The following is a 9,725-nucleotide window of genomic DNA, read 5'->3' as shown; positions in this document are numbered from 1 at the left end:
AACCTCTTTGCTTTTTTTCATTACCCAAAACTTTAAGAGTGAATGATCGCTTTGGGAGATCTTTTATTGGTGACCCCTTAATAGGTGATCTTGAAATATCTTAACAATGATTTCCTTAAGAAGAGAGCTTAAGATCTTTCATGGGCAACCAAGTTCTTTGAATCCATCTCAGATGGCTGATCATGGATTTTGCACAAGAGATTGGGAATAGTGTCTATTCTCTGCTTGATATCTCAAGGGCGACCAAAACATTTAGACAGTCTTCTTTATGCTTTTCTAGTCGATCAGGGCTTGGAAGATGTCTTTGATGACCTTAAGAAGTGATACTTATTAGTAATCACCTTGTGAGGTGACTTTTTGTTCTAATTGGTTAAATACATAGTGAAATTGGTTAGGTGATAAACGAGTTTTAGGCTCGTTTATGGTCTAGTTTTTAGGAAGGTTTTCATTAGTTTAGGGCTATTTTATTGCAAAATTATGCTTGTTTGTTCATGTTTCAATCTTTTGATGCTAAGATGGTGAAAAGAGATGAATGAAGTAAAAGTGGGAGAAAATGGAGCTACTTTGAAGAAAATCAAGTTGTTTTGGAAGGAAGGAGGTCGTATTAGGCTACTGTGATTAATGCCCCAGCGCTATCACAATAGCTCTAATAGAAGTTTTTGAAGACCTATTGTTTCTGTAAATAGCGCTACATACCTAGTTCTACAGCGCTAGTTATCCAGTCTTTAAGAGGAATTCGACTCTGTTATCAACGCTCAAAACCTAGGGCTATAGCGCTATCAATGCAGTTTTGAACTCTTAAGCCACTTTTAGAAGGACAAAACGGTCTTTTCACTTGGGAGCTTTGGAAAACTATTTAAGTGACATTAATCTGCGAATTCAGGAGGCGGTTTTAGTATTATAAACCCTAGATCTAGAAAAGACTGCTGTGATTATTGTATTCAGATTTCTTTTTCTGGTTTATGATTTTTCAGATTTCTTCTTCATCTTAATTTTTTAGGTTATTTTCTATGAACAATTATCTGAATTTTATTGTCATCATGTTATCTATGAACTAAATTCTAAATCTAGGGATTAATGTAGTCGCTTGAATTTCAATTTAATTTTATTATGATGTCCTATTGATACTTCTTCTTTATTCTAATCTATATGATGTTTGCCTAATGCTAGTGAATACTTGATCACTATTTACTTGATTTAATGATTTTGATTCAAAATTCAAAAGATGAGAATTGAATATGCTGCCATTATATAGGCATAGGTTGCATATTGGACGAAAGTACCTGTATACTTGTGTAGTAATTAGGTTTCCATGCTTAATTCCCTCTATATGTTTAAGTTTATCACAGAGATGTAGAAAACCTGCATATAGGCTGAGATCTTATATCTTGAAAAAGAATAGGAATCAATTTATGTTAACCTGCTATTAGAATAGGAAGAAGAGATTTAGATTGATTAGTAAAATTAATAGCATGAAAAGTTGATGAAATTAATTCCCTAGGCTTTTTATTATTGATTTTTAATCTGTTGATTCATTATTTTGTTTACATTTTTTGAAATTGTGTTCGTAGATTAGAATTATTCATCTTAATTTAAGTTATTCATTTTAATTTTAATCACCAAATAGAAATTGAAAATCAATTATTGGTAATTGGTTAATAGTCTCTGTGGGACGATCTCTATTCTTACATAATTTATTACTTGACACGACCACGTATATTTGCGTGCAGATTTAAGCGATCAAGTTTTTGGCACCGTTGCTAGGGACTAATAATCAATATCAAAACTAATTATTTTTCGATCTACTTTGGTTTTAATCTAACATTTTTCTAATTTGAGTTGCTTTTAAATTTCTCAATTTCAGGTGATCTATTTTATGCGACGTAAGGGTTCAAAAATACTAGTGCATGTTGATCCTAAGATTGAGAAGGCATGAAAAAGTGAAAGAAAACATAAGAGACTTGAAAGGATAGCCCAGAATATCAATAATGTTGCCAACAATAATCTGAATCAGGGTGATGAGGGTAACGTTGTAACTAAGGCATACCTACCCCTGAGGGATTATGTACTCCCTATTATTATAGGGATACATTCTAGTATTCACCCACCTGCTGTAGAGGCGAACAATTTTGAGATCAAGCCTTCGATTATCCAAATGGTTCAAAGTTGCGTTAAGTTTGGGGGGCTACTGTAACGACCCAAATTCGCTAATAAGGCTTAAGGGCCTTGATTAGTGTGCCAGGAGAGCAGGTTGGGATTTATGTGTGATTTTGTGAGTTGAATGCATGGTTATGATTTAAAGCATGTTATTTGGCTATTTGTTTAACTGAGATGCATGGCTATGTTTTCTAGTATGCATGTAGGCCCGGATCGTGTTAGAAGGGCGTAATTGTAATTTTGGCCATGTTGGGCATAACTGTATTGATATGTGATAATTGTATTCTGTGAATTGTACCGCGCGGGTGTGGTTTTATTATTGTGATGCACGTGCCGAGACGGTCCTAGAGAGCTAGTTAACTTAAGAGTCACAACGGGATTTCTATACCCGGCTCGGGAGGAGCCTAGGGGTACCTCGGGAATTTTATGGTTAAGTTGAGATTTAGCGGGTAATGGTTATTGGAGATTTAGTAACCTGGGTAACCATTTGTTACTGCTGAGAGTAACAAGTTTTAGAAAGAAAATGGTAGATATGAAATAGAAATGAAAGGACTTAAGTGCCCTTGAGGTTTAGTTGGGAAAGGATAGGCAAGGAGGGGCAAAATGGTCATTTGGTTGGGAATTAGATAAATGGAAGCTGGGTTATTTGGGGTACACGGTTTGGGGGCTTAGTCATTTTGGTCATGGATTGGTTTTGTTAGAAATAAAGAGAAGAAAAACTAAAGAGAAGGAAAGTTAGGGCAATGAGAAGAAGAAGAAGAAGAGAAGTGAAGGAGCTGAAATTTGGAGACTTAGGAGATGAATCAAGGGAGCTTAGGATGGGATTCTCTACTTAAGGTAAGGATTTGTGCATATTTAAGTTTGATTATGTTTAGATTTGTGAAACTTAAAGCTTGAGTTAAGTTTTTAAAGTTTGAGTTTTGAAGTTGCTGATTTTTGTAATCTAAGGGTGGATTGTTGGTTATGTTTGTGTTTTGAGCTTGAATCTAGTGTTTATGGGTTGTTAGATGGTCCATTTGAAGTCTTAAATTGATTTTGGGGTTTGGGTATTGGTTTGGTATGATTTTGGAAGGTTTTAGCTCGAAGATAGTGCAGGGAAAAACCTAGAATTCTGGGTCTGCGAAGGCGTGCCGCGACACAGGTTTTTCGTGCCGCGGCGAGGGAGTCCCTGACTGATGGGTGCCGCGGCACAAGGCAAATTTCAGGTTGACATTTTTGGCAATTTTAGGCCTTTGCTCCGGGGGTTTGGGGGATGTCTCCGAGGTGTTGTTTTAAGGTTTTAGAGGTCCCGAGAGTGCGGGATTGGTCCCGAGAAGTGGTTTTGGGTTGATTAGTATTGAGGGATGTTTCTTGTGTGTTGTGACTAGGTTGTTGGTGAGGCTCGTGCTAGAGGACCGTGCTCGCGGCTTTAGTGCATCAGGAGGCTCGGAATACAGGTAAGAAAACCGTAACACCCGAGAATAGGGCATGGCCCCACTGTGTGATTGCAGGGCATGGCCCCAGATTGTATTATGTGCAAATGTTTAACCTTAAATGAATCATGATGTGTGTGAATGATTATTTCGAATGTACTATATGTGTGATTATAATGAAATGAACGGCAAGGGCCGAGTGCGGCGTAGGCCGGGTGCGGCCGTGGGGCCGAAAGTAACACACAGCACATGGGATGCTTATATTCAGGGTGGGACCCAAGGGATACATGAGTTATCCTCGCGGTGAGAACCGAAACCCCAGGCTTTGGTAAGGCCTCTGGGGCGGCATGGCCGTGCTTGTTTATTATGATGGTTTTCCTATTTATCAGTGATTTATGCCAGCTATATGAATTGCATATGTTATGTATTATTTGGGTTTTCTTGCTGGGCTTCGGCTCACGGGTGCTCCGTGTGGCAGGTAGAAGCAAGGACTGAGTCAACCAACCATGAGTACGGAGAGCGTGAAGCGACGCGTACATGTTTGGCCTGCCCGACTGCTTTGGTTGGGGGTTTATTCGAAAATGGCTGTAATAATCTATGATTTTATGATTTCTCAACTGTAACCTTATTTCAAGATGTAATTAGTTTTCAAACCTTATTTTGGGATCCCAAATGTTTAATAATAGAAGTTTTAAATGAAACGACGCATTTTTCAAGGATTACAGCCTTAACTTTTAATTAGTCACACTTTTGTTTCAAAACCTCGGTTAGCGAGTTCATTGCACACTGTTTTGTCTTAAAAACTCACTTAGTAACGGCTCTAAGGAAGTAGGGCGTTACAGCTACTTAATGAGGATCCAAATCTCCATATTACCATTTTTTTTGGAGTTATGTGATACTTTCAAAATGAATGGAGTAAGTAATGATGTAATCCATTTAAGGTTATTTCCATTTTCTTTGAGAGGCAGAGCTAAAAGTTGGTTGATTTCGCTGTCAGCCAATTCCATTGTGACATGGGAAGACCTTGCTCAAAAATTTCTCGCTAAGTATTTTCCTCCCGCTAAATCGGCTCGGATTAGAGGTGAAATAAATAATTTCTGTCAATTTGAGGGGGAATCGTTATATGATGCTTTGCAAAGGTTTAAAGAGCTACTTCGAAAATGTCCACATCATGGTATAGTGAAATGGATGTTGATGCACACTTTTTATAATGGCTTGAGGGGAAACACAAGGACTATAATAGATGCAGCAGTAGGTGGAACATTTATGAGAAAAAATGCTAACGAAGCTTATGAGCTTTTAGAGGAGATGGCCATGAATAATTATAATTGGCCAACTGAGCAAGAAAATAAGAAGGTGGCAGGAGTTCTAGAAGTTGATCCTATTGCTATGCTCACTACTCAAATTGCTTCGCTAACTAAAAAAATGCAACAACAAAACAACATTTCATCTTAAGCGATGCAACTACAACCCACTCCTATCATTTGTGAGACATGTGGAGGCTCCCATAACTCTGAGCAATGTCCAGCGACGAGTTCTTATTCGGTAGATGATATTCCACTTGAAAAGGTTCAAGCCATTGGTAATTTCCCAAGGCAACCGAATAACAACACATACTCTAACACTTATACTCCAGCGTATAAGAACCATCTGAATTTGTCATGGAGTAATAATCAAGGGCACCAACCATAGTATCATCCAAATCCATCTCAATATCCTCCAAATAAACCATCTTATGGGCTAAATCCAAGACCCTTTTATGACACTTAAAGGCCACAAATGCCGCAAAATCAACAGCCACCGCCTCAAATGACTAAACCAGAGGTATCCGCTAATTCATTGAGCCAATTTATGAAAGAAACTAGATCCTCTATTCGGAGCTTAGAAACACAAGTTGGCCAACTTGCAAAGTTAATGGCGGATCGTAATCAAGGGGCTTTACCTAGTTCAACTGTGGTGAATCCCAAGGAGCAATGTCAAGCTGTCACTTTGAGGAGTGGGACTAAGTATGAGAGGCCTACAGTAGAAAAAAAAGGGCAAGAAGATAGAAGATCAACATGTCACTAGTCCAGCACAAGAGGAGGTTACTGAAGACCTTCCAAAGAAAGAGAAGCCAAAATACACCGAGTCTACACTAAAGATTCATTATCCTCAACGGTTCCGAAAGGCTAATCTTGACAAGCAATTCTCCAAATTTCTCGAAGTATTTAAGAAACTTCACATTAACATCCCTTTTGTGGAAGTTGTTTAACAAATGCCTAGTTATGTGAAGTTTATGAAAGATATATTATCTAATAAGAGAAAAATGGAGGATTATGAAACTGTGGCTTTGACAGAAGAGTGTAGTGCAATTATTCAAAAGAAACTTCCTCAAAAGTTAAGAGATCCGGGAAGCTTCACTATATCTTGCACCATTGGGAATTTTCATTGTGAGAGGGCTTTATGTGATTTAGGTGAAAGCATTAATCTAATGTCACTGTCCGTATTTAGAAGACTTGGTTTGGGGGAAGCTAGACCCTCTACAGTTACTCTACAACTGGTCGACCATTCATTGACACACCCCTGAGGTATTATTGAAGACGCTCTTGTCAAAGTGGACAAATTTATCTTTCCTGCTGATTTTATTGTTCTTGATATGGAGGAAGATGAAGATGTTCCAATTATTTTGGGAAGACCATTTTTAGCCACCGGTTAAGCCTTGATAGATGTTCAGAAATGAGAGTTGAGGCTAAGAGTGTAAGGTAATGGGGTTATATTTAATGTGTTCAAGGCTTTGAAGTATCCTAAAGCAAGTGATAGTTGCTTTAGTGTGAATGTAATTGAGGAACAATTGTCAAAGAGAAAACTCATCGAAGATTCACTTGAGATGAGCCTTATTTCGCAAAGAGTGGAAAACTGTGATGGCATTGAGGTTATTGAATATGTAAATTGGCTAAACTTTGCTGGACCTATTTATAAGAAGAAATATCAGGAATTTGGACAAGGGCCCAGAAACCATTACCATCTATAAAGAAACCACCAGTACTTGAATTGAAAACTTTACCAGAACATCTTAAATACGTTTATTTGGGTAAGAATGATACTCTCCAGGTTATTATTTCTGCTTCATTATCTACTGTTGAAGAGGAAAAATTATTAAGAGTACTTTGAGCTCATAAATTGGCCATTGGTTGGACTTTAGATGATATAAAGGGAATTAGCCCCTCTACTGTTATGCGTCATATTCTCATGGAGGAGGACAGTAAGGCTAGCATTGATGCTCAAAGGAGGCTAAATCCTGCTATGAGCGAAGTGGTTCTAAAAGAAATTTTGAAGTGGTTAGATGCTGGTGTTATTTATCCAATCTCAGATAGTTCATGGGTAAGCCCAGTACAAGTTGATTCCGAAAAAAGGGGGATTGACAATAGTAAAAAATGAGAACAATGAGTTAATTCCAACTCGTAATATGATAGGGTGAAGAATTTGTATTGATTACCAGAAACTAAATAAGTCAACAAGGAAAGATCACTTCCCATTTCCTTTTGTTGATTAAATGCTCGATAGACTGTCGGCCATCACTTCTATTGCTTTTTAGATGGGTATTTCGGTTATCACCAAATACCTATTGCTCACGAAGACCAAGAGATAACGACTTTTACTTGTCCTTATGGTATGTTTGCTTTTCGTAGAATGCTATTTGGATTATGCAATGCTCCTGCTACTTTTCAGCGATGCATGATGTCACTATTTTCTGATATGGTGGAAAAGAGCATTGAAATATTTATGGATGATTTCTCGGTCTTTGGCTCTTCATTTGATATGTGTCTACAAATTTGGAAAAGGTGTTAAAGAGATGCGAAGAATCTAATTTGGTCCTGAATTGGGAAAAATGTCACTTTATGGTAAGTGAAGGAATTGTTTTGGGCCATAAGATTTCAAGCAAAGGCATAGAGGTAGATCGTGCGAAGGTATCAACTATTGAGAACTTGCCTCCTCCAATTTCAGTTAAGGATGTTCGGAGTTTTCTTGGGAACGCTGGATTTTATAGGAGATTTATTAAAGATTTCTCCAAGATTTTTAAACCCCTATCTGCACTATTAATGAATGGAGCACAGTTTAATTTTGATGTTGATTGTCGAAGTACCTTCAATACTTTGAAGGAGAAATTGATCATTGCACCGATTATGGTACCACCAAATTGGGAACTCCCCTTTGAATTGATGTACGATGCAAGTGATTATGCAGTTGGAGTGGCTCTGGGGCAGCAAGTTGACAAGGTATTCCGAACAATTTATTATGCTAGTCGGACTTTGAATGATACTCAATTAAATTATGCAACTATTGAGAAGGAATTACTTGCAATCTTTTTTGCATTTGATAAGTTCAGGTCGCATTCAATTGGTAATAAGGTTATTGTCTACACAGACCATTATGCTATTAAGTACGTTATGACCAAGAAGGATGCAAAACCCCGCTTGATTCGATGGGTCCTATTATTCCAAGAGTTTGATATGGAAATTCGTGACAAAAAGGGGACAAAAAATCTAGTTGCAGACCATTTATTTAGATAGGAATTAGAAGAAGATCCTAATAAGAAAAATGTACAAATTGATGAAAACTTCCCGAATGAATAGTTATTTTCGATTGACAGTGAAGAAAAGTTACTGTGGTTCGTGGATTATGTTAATTATTTGGTAGCGAAGGTTTGCCTCCTGACATGTTAAGGCAGCAACTTAAAAAGTTCTATTCGGAAGTTAAGCATTATTATTGGGATGAGCTCATTCTTTTTCGTCATTGTGCTGACCAAGTGATTAGAAGATGTGTCCCAGAAGAAAAAATGATTTCCATTCTTACTCATTGTCATACTTTGCATTGTGACGGTCATTTTGGAGGAACAAGAACAGCAACAAAAGTTCTGCAATGTGGGTTTTATTTTCCTACGTTATTTAAAGATGCTAATGTCTTTGTCAAGAGTTGTGATCGTTTTCAAAGGACCGATAATATATCAAGAAGAGATCAAATGCCAATGACTGGTATTCTGGAAGTTAAGTTGTTTGATGTGTGGGGAATAGACTTTATGGGACCTTTCTCGTCATCTTATAATAACAAGTACATTCTGCTTGCGGTGGACTATGTTTCTAAATGGGTAGAAGCTGCAACAACGCCTACTTGTGATGGTAAAGAGGTACTTAAATTCCTTCACAAAAATATTTTTACCCGGTTCGGCACCCCAAGAGCAATTATTAGTGACAGAGGAAGTCATTTTTGCAACAAGTCATTCACTGCTCTATGCGCTCGTTACGGAGTTCATCATCGAAAGGCTTTGTTCTACAATCCACTTGCAAATGGTCAAGCCGAAGTGTCAAATCAAGAGATTAAAAGCATCTTGGAAAAGACTGTAAATACATCCAGAGAATGATTGGTCGGAAAAGATTGATGATTCACTTTGAGCATATCGCACAGCCTTCAAAACTCCGATCAGTATGCCACCGTATCAATTGGTGTTTGGTAAGGCATGTCATTTACCGGTGGAACTTGAGCATAGAGCTTATTGGGATGTGAAAAGGTTAAACGTTGATCTCTTTATGGCGTGACAAAATAGGCTTATGGAGTTGAACGAGCTCGATCAATTTCAGAATGAAGCTTATGAGAATGCAAGGATTTATAAAGACAAGTCCAAGGCCTTTCATGATAAGCGAATACTTAGGAAGGATTTTCAACCGGGAGACAAAGTGTTGCTATTTAATTCTCAATTTAAGCTCTTTCCCGGTAAATTGAAGTCGAGATGGTCAGGACCATACACAGTTGTTGTTTCATTTCCATGTGGAGTGGTGCAAATTCATAGTGAGAAAACGAGACACTTTAAGGTGAATGGTCAGCGATTGAAGCATTATTTGGAAGGCCCGGTGGAAAAATGCAAGTCTATGGTGATTATGGAACCACTCTGAATTGGGTGTGAACAATCTGACTAAAAGACGTTAAAGACAGTGCTCTTAAGAGGCATTCGTATGTTTATTTTTAATTTTTAATTTTTAATTTATAATTTAATTTTATTTATTTTTGTTTTTGGTTGGAACAATGTTTTTAGGGATCTTGTTTTAGTTGTTTTTAGTTTTAATTTGGAATAAATTGTATTGTAATTTATAAATTGTGAAAAACATGAAAAATTAATTAAAG

The sequence above is a fragment of the Humulus lupulus genome, chromosome 4 (assembly GCF_963169125.1).
Source record: "Humulus lupulus chromosome 4, drHumLupu1.1, whole genome shotgun sequence".
Taxonomy (NCBI): domain Eukaryota; kingdom Viridiplantae; phylum Streptophyta; class Magnoliopsida; order Rosales; family Cannabaceae; genus Humulus; species Humulus lupulus.
This window is presented reverse-complemented; position numbering follows the sequence as displayed.